Source organism: Arachis hypogaea, chromosome 20 (genome assembly GCF_003086295.3).
Source record: "Arachis hypogaea cultivar Tifrunner chromosome 20, arahy.Tifrunner.gnm2.J5K5, whole genome shotgun sequence".
NCBI classification, from domain to species: domain Eukaryota; kingdom Viridiplantae; phylum Streptophyta; class Magnoliopsida; order Fabales; family Fabaceae; genus Arachis; species Arachis hypogaea.
The window spans coordinates 127648588-127664079 of record NC_092055.1 but is presented as its reverse complement, the minus strand read 5'-3'; positions in this window follow the sequence as shown (position 1 = coordinate 127664079).

The following is a 15492-nucleotide window of genomic DNA, read 5'->3' as shown; positions in this document are numbered from 1 at the left end:
GTGATGATTATGAGGACTTAAAGAGTTGAGAAAATATGATAATGTTTATGATGAGGTTGAATCTTGAAAAGGAATGATGAGCTTGTTGGTTGTTAAAAGAGTGTGCAGGGCCTATATCCCTGGCGTGGCAGTTTTTCTGCTGCAAGAGTCTGTTAGGCACTCTATCCTTGGAATGATTTATGATGAGACAGTTGTTGTTGATTCCTTCTTTGCTGCATGAGTGTGCGGGACCTATGTCCCCGACGTGGCATATTTCTCTGCTGCATGAGTGTGCAGAGCCTATATCTCTGGGCATGGCAAGAAGGCTACATCCGGAAGCATGTGTTAGGTTGGCATTTATAGACCGACAAGTGATATCACGAGCCAATAGGACAGACATTCATCATATGCATCTTCTATGTGTTTGTTTGCTTTGCTTATCTTCAGTATGCCTAAATGAATCACATGTCTACTTGCTATTTGATTACTTGCTGTATATGTATACTACTTGTGCTTTACTTGTGTGCATTATCTGTGTCTTCTACTGGGATTGAGGAGGCTCGGTAGGCGGTGGCGATGGGATCACATGGAGGGTAGGTTGGTGAAGACTGTGAGACAGCGGTGACTAGTATTAGTTAGAAATCCCTTAAGTAGATTCCCCTGTTTATGGTTTAAGTTATTTACTTATTTATTTTTTTTAAGCTTGAATATCTGTATCGATGTGAAGTTCTAGGATTGCCTTCGGCATCCCGAAACCTTACATCTTGCATATTGGGTACTGTAACCATATTAAGAACCTCCGGTTCTCATACCATATGTTGTTGTTTATTTTCAGATGCAAGTCGTAATTCACCTCGGTGAAATTGCAGACATGGTGACAGAGCGGAGTATGGTTTCTTCCTTGTTTATTTCTGTTTTATTTTGTTGTAATACTTTCTCTCACCTTTTTAATTTAGACTATATGGCTTTAGAGGCTTAATTTGAGAGATAATTTGTACATCTGTTTTAAACTTTCAAAACTCTGTTGTATTCAGTTTGACTAGCCAGCCTAAACTCTGCAAGCTGTGACTAGTCCTCTTTTGTATATATATATTGTTTAATTTAATGATTACCTTGTGTATTCTGGAGCTATCTACAAGTTTTTATAGTTATTATGTCTTGTTCTGTTCGTGCCTACGTGTTTAGTTATCGTGTGTGAATGCTTCGCATTTCGTAATTCTGCTATATGCGACTTTGAGCTTTATTCCTTCATCGGGCTTCTAGTTATATAAATTCTTGGACATATATTATATATTATAAGCTTTAGAACTGTCATGGCACTTTTTTATCCTTTGCTTTATAGCTAGAGGTAAGGCTTAGGGTAACGGGGTGTTACATTTAGTAGTATCAAAGCAGTTCGTCCTTGTGAGCATGAGGGATGGACCAATTGTGGTTCATTGCACACGCTGGGTCATTTTTCTTTTGTGCTATTTAAGATATCTGTTTGATATGAATAGCATGCTTGTTTGTGAGTGCCTTTGGGGATAATTGAAGTACTGAGCTTGAGATATTGAGACTGATCACCTTGATATCGATTATTTAGTGTGGAAAGGAAACCCGAATTGTAACTCACGGATGACGTCGATCACGTTAACGGAGAGGTAGTAAGGATGACTAACCTAGCCTATGCGTTACGAGCTCAGCATGTTCCGAAAAAATCTGTTCGTGGAGTTTACGGCATATCGATTAATGGGTGCGATTCAGCACTAGTGGAAAGGGAAGTACCGACTGATGCTTTTGTAGTTTTCAATTATGATTTTCAATTTCTAACTGGTATAGTCTTGAATCATGTTGAAAAATTTTTAAGGTTTAGAATGATCTTCGAATTTGGTTTGGAACTTTTGGTTTAAATGATATGGTTTGAAAGAAAAGTGAGTTCTATGATTTTATTAATTTATGAATTTGGTTTGAAACTTAACTTATCAAAAGGGATTCATATTGAAAGGTTCTGATTTAAGGATTTTAATGAATTTAAGAAAATCATGCTTTAAACTGATTAATTTCCGAATAAATGATTTTTGAGTCTTTTGAAAAACCTTTGACATTGAAAAGGTTTATATTGAACTTGTTTTGAAAGCTTTGCAAAATGTTACAAAAGTGGTATTTGGTTTAAGGAAAAATTTTGGGTTCTTAGTGACGAATAATCAAAGTGGCACAGTGGAAGGCGACAGGAAACATCGACACGGTAGAACTATAATGGACGAGACACTTTGAAGACATTTTTGGGTTGACAACATTGATCGTAGGATGCTTCGTGGAGGATATATCACGTGATTTAAATTTTAGGGACAAAATTCCTAATTAGGAGGGGAGAATGTAAGAACCGGAATAACCATTTTAATAAAATAATAATTTAATTGCCTGAAATAGGTTCAAAAATACAGAAGTGTTCTTTTTAAAATAGAAAGGTGAAATTTGATTTCAATGAATTTTTCTAAATGGAAAAATGTATCTTTTACAGAGAATTTTTGTAAAAATGCGTACCGACACTTAAGCCGGTAGTACCTGTTCTAGTCTGACCGGAACTGCGTACTGAGAAAAATAGGATTTTGAAAATTGAATTTATTTTTTTAAAAGGATAAAAATAATTTAGAATTGAAAACCGGGCACTAATCATAAAGGTTTTGGCCAAAAGTTGGGCCAAACGGACTAAAATTGCTAACGGGTTGGACTGGACCCAAGTTGGGCCCAAACCCAACATATATAAGACCTTTAATGAGGATTTGCATCCTCATTTTAGCACCAAAGAGAGAGAGAAACTCAGATTGAGAAGAGAGGCAAGGTGAGGGTTTGGTCACTATTCACAACCACCTTCTGGTGACCATAACTTGAGCTACGGTGCTCTGATTGACAAGCCATTTGCGACCACGGAAAGTTCTCATCGAGCTCTTCGTTTTTATCTAAACAAAATGGTAAGATTTTTGAAATCCATGCTCTAGTTTCCATCCTTAACAGTTTTGCATTTCCGGTTATAGTTTTTGAGTATATTTTGTGATTTTGTTTGTTTAGGAGTGATCTAACATTGGAATATTATTGGGTTTTATCCCTAATCTCGTTGGGTAAGGTAAGGTCTCACTAAACCTTTGTGTTTAGTTGTTTTTCTGAATCCTAGGTTTGATGCGATATGTTATATGATGTTATATTGAGGTTTGGTGTTTGTTGGAGTGAGCTTGATGGTTTTGGAGCTTTGAGTTCGAGCTTGGTGGTTTCGTTTTGGTGTTTGGTGCATTTTGGGGATCGGTCAAGGTATGGTTTCGGTTTTCTTTATGTAATATGTAATATTTCTGGACACTTAGGCTAGTTGACTTTAAGATAGGATTGAATTTAATATGTAATGTTTCTGGTGCGTGGTATGTGAATTGTGATTAAGATTTTATGAGTTGTGTATGCTAGAGTTCGATTATGATATTGATGACAAAATTGATGATTGGTGTTGTTGATGGGAATTGATAGATGTTCTAGTCATGTTGTGTGGAAGGAATTAGAATAATAATGATGATGATTATATGATTTGATGATGAATGATGATAATTGGGTATATAGCTTGTACATGGAATAATGTTATTGTAATTGGAGTTATGGAATAAATTGAGGAATAGAATTGATTTGGATACTTTGGTGGTGATGGGTGTTTGATTGATAAGGTACATGAAGTATAAGACTGGGAATCGGGTATGTTTTGGTTTGGTTTGGTTGTGAATTTTAGAAGTTTGAGAACCTAGTTAATTTTTGTTAAAACTAGTTTTTGGTGAACTTTGATGGATCATAACTTGAGCCTCGGTTTTTAAATTGGTTGAAATTTGTCTTAAATTAAAGTTCATTCAAAGATCTTTAAATTGATATAAATTTTGATGAAAATAGATTTTTGTAGAGGAAGTTATGAATGTTTAAATTTTGGTGTTTAAAACTGATTTCTGCAACTTTACCAAATTTTGCAAATCTGGAGGTGTATGCGTACGCGGAACCCCCCATACGCGAGCGTGCCATTCTGTTTGGTACCTATGCATCGCGAACACTTGTATGCGTACGCGAGATGGGCAAAATTTTAAGTATGCGTACACATACATGGGAATGCATACGTATAGGTCCTATTTTGCTGAAAAATAATTTTTCTTTTTTTTTAAGGGTTCTCTAACTTTCTAAACTTCCTTCTAATGTTGTTTAAGAGTACTATCTAGTAATTAGGTTCTAATATTACTAAAGATAAGTTAGTGATTTATTTTAGAGAATTTTGGTATGAATCTAGAAAACGGAGGTTTAGGTTTCTGGAGTTGAGTAAGCTGGCGGAGTACTATCTCGGTGATGATTATGAGGACTTAAAGAGTTGAGAACACTTGATGAATATGATGATGTTTATGATGAGGTTGAATCTTGAAAAGGAATGATGAGCTTGTTGGTTGTTGAAAGAGTGTGCAGGGCCTATATCCCTGGCGTGGCAGATTTCTCTGCTGCATGAGTGTGTGGGGCCTATATCTCCCGCGTGACCATTTTTCTGCTGCAAGAGTGTGCTAGGCGCTATATCCTTGGAATGATTTATGATGAAACATCTGTTATTGATTCTTTCTTTGCTACATGAGTGTGCAGAGCCTATATCTCTGGCGTAGCAGACTCCCTGCTGCATGAGTGTGTGGGGCCTATATCCCCGACGTGGCAGATTTTTCTGCTGCATGAGTGTACAGAGCCTATATATCTGGGCATGGTAAGAAGGCTACATCCGGAAGGATGTGTCGGGTGGAATTTATAGACCGACAAATGATATCACGAGCCAATAGGACATACATTCATCAAATGCATCTTCTATGTGTTTGTTTGCTTTACTTATCTTCAGTATGCCTAAATGAATCACATGTCTACTTGCTATTTGATTACTTGCTGTATATGTATATTACTTGTGCTTTACTTGTGTGCATTGTCTGTGTCTTCTGCTAGGATTGAGGAGGCTCGGTAGGCGGTGGCGATGGGATTGTATGGAGGGTAGGTTGGTGAAGGCTGTGGGATAGTGGTGACTAGTATTATTAGTTAGAAATCCCTTAAGTAGATTTTCCTGTGTATGGTTTAAGTTATTTATTTATTTATTTTTGTTAAGCTTGAATATCCGTAACGATGTGAATCTGATTGCTTCGCTTTCTCGAATGACTCTATCTCTATCTTGATTCATCTCATGAAACAGAATCTACGAAGCGTATTCAACTCTGAAATGGTCCACCTCCACCTACAGTTTAAAGAAATTTCTTTTTACTAAACTCCGTTAATTTAGCAAAGTAATACAGAGTTATATATTTTTAAACATAATTACATGCGTCCAATTCTCCCAGTCATATTTGTCCTTTTTAATATTTTCCAGTTCAAGTTTCTCGAGCCATTTCATTACATAAATAGCACAATCGAAGCTAAAACAAAAATAAATTAGCAAAATAAAATAGGACAGTAAGAGAAAAGACAAAATTTCTCAAAGAGAAAGATTTATACCTCGTTTTCTGTCCCGCAATGTCGACATATGGCGGTTGAATTTGATCATCCCTTTTAACGAGAGGTTGCCCCCGGGAAACACCCTCATTTTAGAAATCACATATCCCTAAAAAGCAAAAAAAGAAAAATATAAGAAAGACTACATTTTAAAACCTGATTATACTCGAATGATGCAATAACACACCTTATTTTAAACAGTACTACACCCAATTCCTATATTGCAAACAACGGATAGAAACCAAGGAATTTATAGAAAAAAACATAATCAACTTACAACAAATATATTAAATTTCATTCTTTCTTTGGAGGGACAAGTCTTGTGATACTAGTCAATGATACAAAATTTCCTCTCTTTAACATCCGCCATCCATATCCACCAATGTTCTGCATATCAAACCGGGACAAATATCTGAAGTTTGGCCAGACAGAATAATGTTTTAGTTTAATTGGCACCTAATGAAAGAATTGTGATAAGAATTTTTAGAAACAAAAACTTACATATGGATGGGATGCCAATTTTTGCATGTCCAAATAAGGGATGAACATTGAGTAGTCCTGAATGTCGAAGGACTTTTTTGTTTTTAAATGTAAGAACTCGCCACCTTCATGATTCCCTAAAGCCATATTCTGCAGAATTTGTATAACACCGAAAGAAACAGTTACTACTGATAGAAGAATTATCGTTGGTCTAGAATTTCATCAATAGAAAAAGAATTTCGTTGTAAGCATAGTCTCAAACCAACTAATAATTCTCCATCAAAGTTCTAATTTGTTTGTCACAAGTACAAACCCCAATAAATTAACCGAGAGTATTTAAACCCCGGGTCGTCTCACAAGGAATTGCAATGAAGTGCTCTATTATTGGGTATGAAGGAACAAGGGGGATTTGATTTGGCAATTGACAAGAAAATTAAATGACAAGAAAGGAAATGATAATTAACTAATAAAGGAAAGGAAAAGAACTCTTGGCTAAGGCATCGAAATTGAGATCACCATCCTTGTCTAACAACCATACATTGACAATTATGAGGGACCAACCCATCAAGTCTACTTCTATGCTTGAAGTAAATCAAATAGACTTGATCAACATCAATCCATAAGTCCTAACCTAGCTAATAATTGACTCAGTAGTAGGCTAGTGTTAATGCGTATCAAATTGACCACTAAGGGTTCTCAAATTACCAATTCAATGAGACCCAATGACTCAAGGTCACCTAATTCCCTTAGCCTAGACCAAGAGTGTGGAAAACTACTCTATAAGTAGTGAAAATATTTTATCAAACACCTAGAGTGCAATATAAATAAACATCACAAAATGCAAGAATTAATGAAAGCTATAACTAACATAAGCAAGAAATCAACAATTGCAACTAAGATAAACATAAAAAAGACATGGGAACATAAATTACCTTAAAAGAAATCCAAATCCAACAATGGTTCATAAACATAAAAGAGAGAAAGATTAAGACAATAGAACAATAAAATATAAAGAGAGTTGAACTAAAAACAAGAATTAAAAGTTGGATCTAAGAAAATTTGACCTAAACAACCCTAAAGAGAAGGGAGAGCTTCTCTCTCTAGAATTCTTACCTAAAACATGATGAAACTCTACTATGACTATTTAGTTCATTCCCCTTCAATCCTTGGGTTCAATAGCATCAGAAATGAGTTGGATTTGGGTCTGGATGGCTCAGAAATCACCCCTAGCGTATTGCCTTTAAGTTGGTCACATGCTGCTTTCCACGCGTACGCGTGGGCCACGTATACGCGTGGGCCACGTATACGCGTCGCTTGACAGATTTCCTCCTACGCGTACGCATGGGCCACGTATACACGTTGCCTGGCAGATTTTCTTCCCACATATACGTATGGACCACGTACACGCGTCGCCCTGAATTCAGCAAATCCTCATTTCTTCATGAATTCTCCATTTTTACATGCTTTTTCTTCATTCCTTCAATCCAATCTTTGCCTTCTAAACTTGAAATCACTTAACAAACATATCAAGGTATCAAATGAAATTAAAGTGGATTAAATTTATCAATTTTTGGGCCTAAAAAGCATGTTTTCACTCTTAAGCACAATTTAAGGAGAATTTACAAAACCATGCTATTTTAGTGAATAAATGTGGGATAAGTTGATAAAATTCCCTAAATTCAACACAAGATAAACCACAAAATTGGGGTTTATCAACTACACACAATACATTGCATAAATACGTCGAATTTTGATTTTAATACACCTTATCACAATATCAAGGGGTAGCCAGTAAACTTGTTCTTCAAATCTTTTGATTCTTGTTTTGTTGAGAATTAGACACATTGTAGACACAATCTAGAAAAAGAAAAAACCCAAATTAATGACATCAACATTACAATCACAACTCATAATAAAATTATTAATCTTATTCTAAGATTACCTCAGCTTCAATATGTGTACCAGCTTTTAAAGACGCAAAGTAGTCTTTTGTTGTTTCCATCGGTTGTTGAGCATTGAGGATGAACATTGACTTCCACTCATTAGTACTTCTATCTGCATAGGTTTTTATATTAGTGGCCTAGAGGAAGCACTTTTCTTTGAGGTCTCCCGACACCTCGGTCCTCCTCGCAGGAGTTTCAAACTTTTCAAACTTTTGGAGCGGGGGACTTCTATCTTTTGCAAAATTCAAAGCTGCCGCAACCCTTGTGTTTGCAACTTGCTCCACCAGCTCTTCTAAATCTTCAACCAGAATCGGGCTCTCTTAACTCTTTCCTTTTTCTGACGCCGATTGTCCCTCCTGAATCAGTGTCTATTCCTGACCAGAATTAGTAAAGCCAAGGCTGAATGATGGCGTGGAAAATTCTTTCGGTACAAAGGATACTGCCCTGGCCATCATCATCAATGCAGTAGTGGCTTGAGGGACTGGTTGACTGCATATCGACATATAAAATACTATAAGAATAAGAATAGACGTATGATATCGAAAGAGAGTTATATTATGCAGAACTTACATTTTAGAAGGAGCTGCTGGCTCTGTGGGTGTGCCATCAGCAGGTTGATGGGGTTGTGGAGTGCTGCACGGTTAAAGAAAAAGTTTTAAATAAGAAAAAAACCAAGTCCACCTTAATTCACCAGAGATACACCCAAATAAGAACCAAATACACCTATATATAAAAAACATGTAACCAAATATTATTCCTTACTCCTTAATTGTTTCTTCTCTATTTTTCGCTCGGAGACTTTGGAGGGGTTGGTTCACTCTCCATAGGGCTTGGTGCTCTCGTCTCCGATGGAGTCAGACATACTTGAAGTGGAACTCTAACCAAGACAAAAATAAAAAAGTTAACAAACTCTCTTAAAATAGAACATTAGAAGGTTAAAATTTAGTTGTAAAACTCACATCTTGAGCGGTTCAGATTGCGAATATGTCTTCTTCCGAACAACGATCATCTGTTGTTGAGCTGGGTCACTGAATGATTCTTCTTCTACATCCAACTTGAAATCCACTAAAATCATGTCAGAATACACCTGAAGCATTGAATAGAAACATAGCCTCTATTTTTTGAGAACTTACATAGTTGCAGATTTTTCTTTTTTTTCTGCCTTTTTTTCTTGAATAAAACATTAAAGGGATTTTTTCTTGAGAAAATATATACAGAATCAGAAGCAGGAGATGGTAACACAAGAATGAAGAAAATGGCAATAGAAACAGAAATTACATGCTATCACTAGGTTTGTTTACACTGCTTTGTTCCGTCTGTGTTTGAAACATAGAATCATTTTCACTTTTCAAGTTCACCTCCGGCATTCTAAGGACAAAATAAATATCATTCAGTATAAGTAGACTATTTAATTACATCAGGATCTACGAAATTCTATTAAATAAAGGATCTTACATTTTGGATGAATCTTAGTGAGCTTCCGTCAAGGGGATCCCAGCTTTCGGTATGTCTGCCCTTTTTTCCTTCATCCTGGAAAAGCAAAAACTATCATCAGCAACAAAAACACCTTAAAATCGATAATATACATCCAAATTCAACATACCCTTGTGCAACCTTTTCATTTATTTTTTTTCTTTTTTGATTCTCTAAAAAATTCTTGTATTTCTTTAGTTCTGACATCAGTTCTGATAGTACATGCAAAAGAATATATTAACAAATAAAATTTTGATGAAAAAGGGTAAGATAGCTTTTCTTAGATAGTATCTTGCACCAATAACTTTTGCTGATAGTGAGTCAGGTCTTTCCATCAATCTCCATTGTTGTTTTACTAACAAGGCCATGTTAATAGTTTCAAAATTCTTGAATTCTAATCCTCCTTTCGATTTGTTAATGCATAGTATATCCCACTTTATTCAGTGAATTTTTTTCTCCGTCTTTGCTTTTTCAATAAAAATTTTTAATTATGGAGTCTAGATGTTGGCATAGACTCACTGAAATCTAAAAACATCCTATAATGTAAGTTGGAATTGATTGAGCAATCGCTTTGATCAACGTTTCTATCTCCACTCAGGACAAACATTTCTCCTTCCAACTTTTTAGCTTCTTTCAAACTCTCTCCTGAATGAATTTAAAAACCTTTTTCTTGGATTGTCCTACTAGTATAAGAAGTCCCAAGTATTTAGAGTGTTGACTCACTGTCTTTATCCCTAATCAATCTTAGATCGACATTTGTGTAGTAATTGGAAAATTTTGATTGAACGCAATTTCTAATTTCTCTAGGTTGATTATTTGTCCCGAAGCTGTTTAGTATTGAATAAGAGTCTCTTTTACTCCCAATATGTCTTGGTCCATCGCTCTTGTGAAGAGAATGATAGGATTTAAGATTTTGGCATGAAACATGTTAATGTGGTGTTCTAGTGTCTCTATCTGTCTTTCTTATTAACCTTTTTTTGTAAAAAAACTATTTGTGTTAATAATAAAATTACTAATAAATTATATACTTTAAAATTTGTCAATAATTTTAAAATTTGTTACACATTTAGCGATTTCTCATTCTAACATCTCTCTTCATTTATAGAAAATATTATATATTAGTTATGAAATTTATTAATAATAGATGATCAACTATAGTGGAATCAAAATGTGTTGCTATTCTCCAATATTTTTTGTCTAACAGAGCAAGGCTTTGAGCCTTAAGGACTTTAAAACCAAGATCTCCTTCTTTTCTTGGGCAGGTCATAGTGTCCCAGCTGATCCAGGCCAGTCGCCTTTCATTTCCTTTTTGACCCCATTAGAACTGAGTCAGTAAGGAGTGAACATCAGAGATTAGACTGTCTGGTAATCTGAAGCAGGAGAGAGTGTAAATCGGGATGGCCTCCCTAATTGCCTTTAATAAAACTAATCTTCTCCCGGCAGACAATAGGTTACGCTTTCAACCTTGAATTTTTTTCTGTACCTTCTCTTTAACCATGTTAAAAGTGGCTCTCTTTGATCTATTAACAACAGATGGCAGCTCAAGTTATTTATCTTGAGCTCCTATGTGTGAAATGTTTAAGAAGGTAACCAGACAAGCGCGAGAGTCAAGAGGAGTGTTATGACTGAAAAAAACTGCAGACTTGCCAAGATTAACTTTCTGACCGCTGAAGCACTCGTACGTAGTTAATAAATCAAGGATATTTTCACAAATAGTTGAATTAGCCTTACAAAAAAGAATAGAGTCATCTGCAAATAGATGATGATTGACCTTAGGACAACGCCTGTTAATCTGAATGCCCTTAATAGACTGTTTTGTTCTACTTTGTGTAGCAAGAAAGAGAAACCTTCTGCATAAAATAAGAAAAGATAGGGAGAAAGAAGATCTCCTTGGCAGGGACCTCTTTGTGGTTTGAAAAAATCATAGGGTTGTCCTTCCACAATCACAGAATAAGAAACAGTCGTCACTAGTTCACGAATCCAAATAATCTAAAGGGGATCAAATCCTATTTTCTCTAACATAAATCGCAAAAAAATCCACTCTACTATGTCGTAGGCCTTACTCATATCCAATTTGAGGGCCATCTCATATTCCAGACCTTGTTTTTTGTCCTTGAGGTAATACATACATTCATGGGCAATTAAGATATTATCAGAGATTAGTCGGCCTGTAATAAAAGAACTCTGAGAAGGGCTAATAAGTTTATGCATCATTCTTTAAAGTTTGTGAACTATGACTTTAGAAATAATTTTATAAACTACAGAAAAAAGGCTAATTAGTCTCACTTGGGACATATGTTTAGCATCTGGGACTTTTGGGATCAGACAAATTTATGTGTGGTAGAAACTTCTCAATATACGACCTCTCGTAAAGAACCTAATAGCTGTCCGAAACACATCACCAATGACGATGTGCCAGTAATGTTGAAAGAATTTAGCTGTTATCCCATCATCTCTTGGGGCACTCTGAGGGTGAACACTGAAAGTAGCCCGTTTGACTTCCTCTATAGTAACCAGACTTCTAAGCCTTCGGTTCATGGAAGCTGTAACCTTAGGCTCGAAGTCAGTGAATAGTGGGCTTGGATCGTTGTGACAAGAGGAGAAAAAAATATCTCTAAAATAGGATTCAGCCACTGCCACTATATCAGCATTTGAAGAAAGTAATTCGCCATGGTTTCCGGTCAAGTGCCAGATTTTATTCCGACGAGTGCGGTTACGAAATTTCTGGTGAAAATAACTAGTATTTTGATCTCCCGCCTGAAGCCATTTGATCCTAGACTTCTCCTTCCAATATAATTCTTCATTATGGAGAGCCTTTTCTAATTTGCATTTTAAATCTGAGATGATATTACCTCCATAGACCCCTGCTGTCCGAAGCTCCTCTAATTGAGATTGAAGAGAATCAATTTCCTCTTTAGAGTTCATTCTATTAGACTGCTGCCATAAGACAAGACTGTGTCGACACTTCTTCAATTTTTGAAATAAAATAAACATGGGACTTTCTTCTATTCTCTCCCTCCATATCTCATTCACAATCTGTCTTACCTCATCATTAAAACACCACCATTCTTGAAATTTGAATCGCCGTTTAGTTCTCTTTGTTCTCGAGCTTAAATCAGTGAGAAGAGGAGCATGATCAGAACCTGATTCAGAAAGTCGAAGAATAGTAGTATTAGGAAATAGTTGCTGCCACTCAGAACCAACCAGCACACGGTCAAGCCGTTCCTAAATTAAATCTGGACCAGACCTCCGATTTGACCATGTAAATGGTCTACCTACTATTTCAATATCCATTAGAGAGCTGTCATCAATAAACGAATTTAAGGCTTTGATAGAAGCTGCTAACTTCATGCCCCGCCCACCTTTTCATTTTGGTTAGAAATAGCATTAAAATCACCCATGATTATCACTCATCCTTGAAATGCTTGAATAATAGGTTAAGAGCCTCATACTGTACTCGCCTACCTTGATCATGAGAGGTCAAATGAACTCCAATAATACCCCAAGAAATATTAGTGCTCACTTCTACCATCGAGACCACAATGTAAAAGCTGTCATAACTAATAATCTGAACATCGCATCTCTCCTTCCATGCCAAAGCAAGGCCACCGGCAAATCCTGATGGATTCGCAATGAACCAATCTTTGAAATCACAAGATTTAAGCTTTGCTTCCACTTGTCGAGGTTGGTTTTTAGTTTCACAGAAAAAAAAACAACCTCGGGAGAGTAGGATTTACGTCAGGGGTCTCCCCAAACCCCGACAATTCCAAATTAGTAGCTTCATGGCTCCATAGGTGCCATTTGAAGGTTGGCACCCTCCACCGTCACAACATCATTAGAGTATTCCTCAAGACAGATTTTCTTCATATTTTCAACATTTTTCTTACTTCCATTCCTCCGTTACTTCCTGCGAAAGACTCTGCCAAAATTTTTAAATTATGGCTCCTTCCTCTTTGTTTTACTTTTGTATTGGTGGCAGCAACTTAATTTAAAATGTTTATTGAAAAAGATATAGCAATTAAAAATACAAAGATTTTGGATGAAATTAGAATATAGATAAGATTATAGATTTAGATGAGGGTAGATGGGGTGAAAGAAAGAAAGAAAAATGATATATATTGGATGAAATTGATTAGAAGAAAGAAGAAAGAGCTCTAATAAAGTGCTATAGAAACTCTAACAAAGCACATTAAAAATCCTATTAAGAAAACACTAAAAGTAAATTGATGATAACTATAGTGGGTTTTTTAATAATTTAAATATTCTACATCAGATCTTTTCATAATTACGTTAATTTTTTCGGTGTTGATTGTTTTGACTTTTTTTTTAATATGAAATTATGTTTTATTTTTCATTTACGGTTATTTACGTAAGTATTTCTTTTTCGAAGATACGAAATTATAAAAGTTGCTTTTATAAATTTAAAATTTTTATACGATCAAAATATGATAATACAGTCAATAATAGTACAGCACTATTGAGTTAAAACATAAGTATTATTTTACCCTTTAATGTTTGACTTAAAAATTTATTTTGTAAAAAATAAATGTAAATGTCCATTTTGTTAAAATAAAAATTTTTAAGTTCCAAAATAATTATTTATCCAATTTTTTAAAATATATAATTCCAAAGGTCTCAAGTCTCAACACCCAAGTAATTCCAAAAGCTCAGCATCCAAAATATGGAGGTGCATCAAGCTCAGAACCAAACTAGTAGAACAAAAAGAATATCATGTCCTAAATTAATCCTCATATTCTCTAGCTATCATAAAACCTAATAATTTATTCTAGTTTGTATTTCATCTTCCACCCCTTAAATTGTTTCATGTGTCCTAAATCTTGATCACTTTGAGTGGCAATGGCACAATGAGTGGACCGCAGTCCACCCCAAAAAGTAGCAATAAGAATAGACAACCAATTTGGAAGTGGCTCAAAGCATGACTTTTTAGTGGACACATTCTCAGCATACAAATACATCAAGTTATTCTCCCTAATCTATCATGCGCATCCCATGCCACTAACAAGTTACAAGTTAGGGCCCTCAATTGGGTTCGCATATTTTTTCAGACCCCATATATTTCTTTATCAATTCACTTTAAATTTTGGTGGCTATTGACCCCATTTTTTATGTAATAATAAAACTAATAATAAATAGCGTTTCTACATATATTTGACCAATTAATCACGCATCTAATTTCTTCCTCTCTTTGATTTTTTCTTCCCTCTTAAATATGTGAATAAGAGGAATTAATTGTCAGGACAAATCTGATTGTCAAACAGCAAATAAAAGCAAAAAATCCAAAGAATGTTTAAAAAGGATTCAATTAACATATATTCATTTAACAACCTAATTGTGAAACAGAAAATAAGAACACATATTAATTAAGGTAATTAATGACAAAGATTTTTATAAAAAAAACAAAATTTATATTTCTAATATATTTGTTATGTATTTAACTATTTATCAAAAAATAAATTTTTTTTTGAATAATAATTTTATCGTGTATTCTTAGAATATGTATCTTAATTTTTTTTGCTACAAAATTTTTTAATTTGACAAATTAAAAATTAATTTATTATAAATTTAAATTTTATTTAAAAATTTAATAAATAAATTATTATATATAAATTTGAACCCAACATTTATTTAAATGGATAAACAAACTAACCATGTAATGTATCTGAACCAAGGTTCAGAAAACCGGACCGGTTATCAAACCGTTCTAGTCACTGGTTCACTGGTTCATTGGTCTAACCGGTTCAACCGGTGGTCCAACCGGAAAAATCGTTTTAGAGTAAAATAATAAATAAATTATAAATACACATCCTAAAATATAATTATAGTCTGATACAAATCTTAAAATATCTTCGAAATTAAAAACACTACATAAAATATCATCAACCAAATACATATGATCTTATCAAAATCCAAACTCAAAAGTTAAATAGTAATAAAAGCATATCTAAATGTTAAATCCCAACATCATGGTTTATCAATTATCAAAATCTACAAGAACTTGTTGCAAATCTGCTTCGGTGGGATGATCTTCACCTTCATTCCCACCCTGATCAGCAGAAGAAAGAGATGCAGCATAAAGACCACTACTACCACC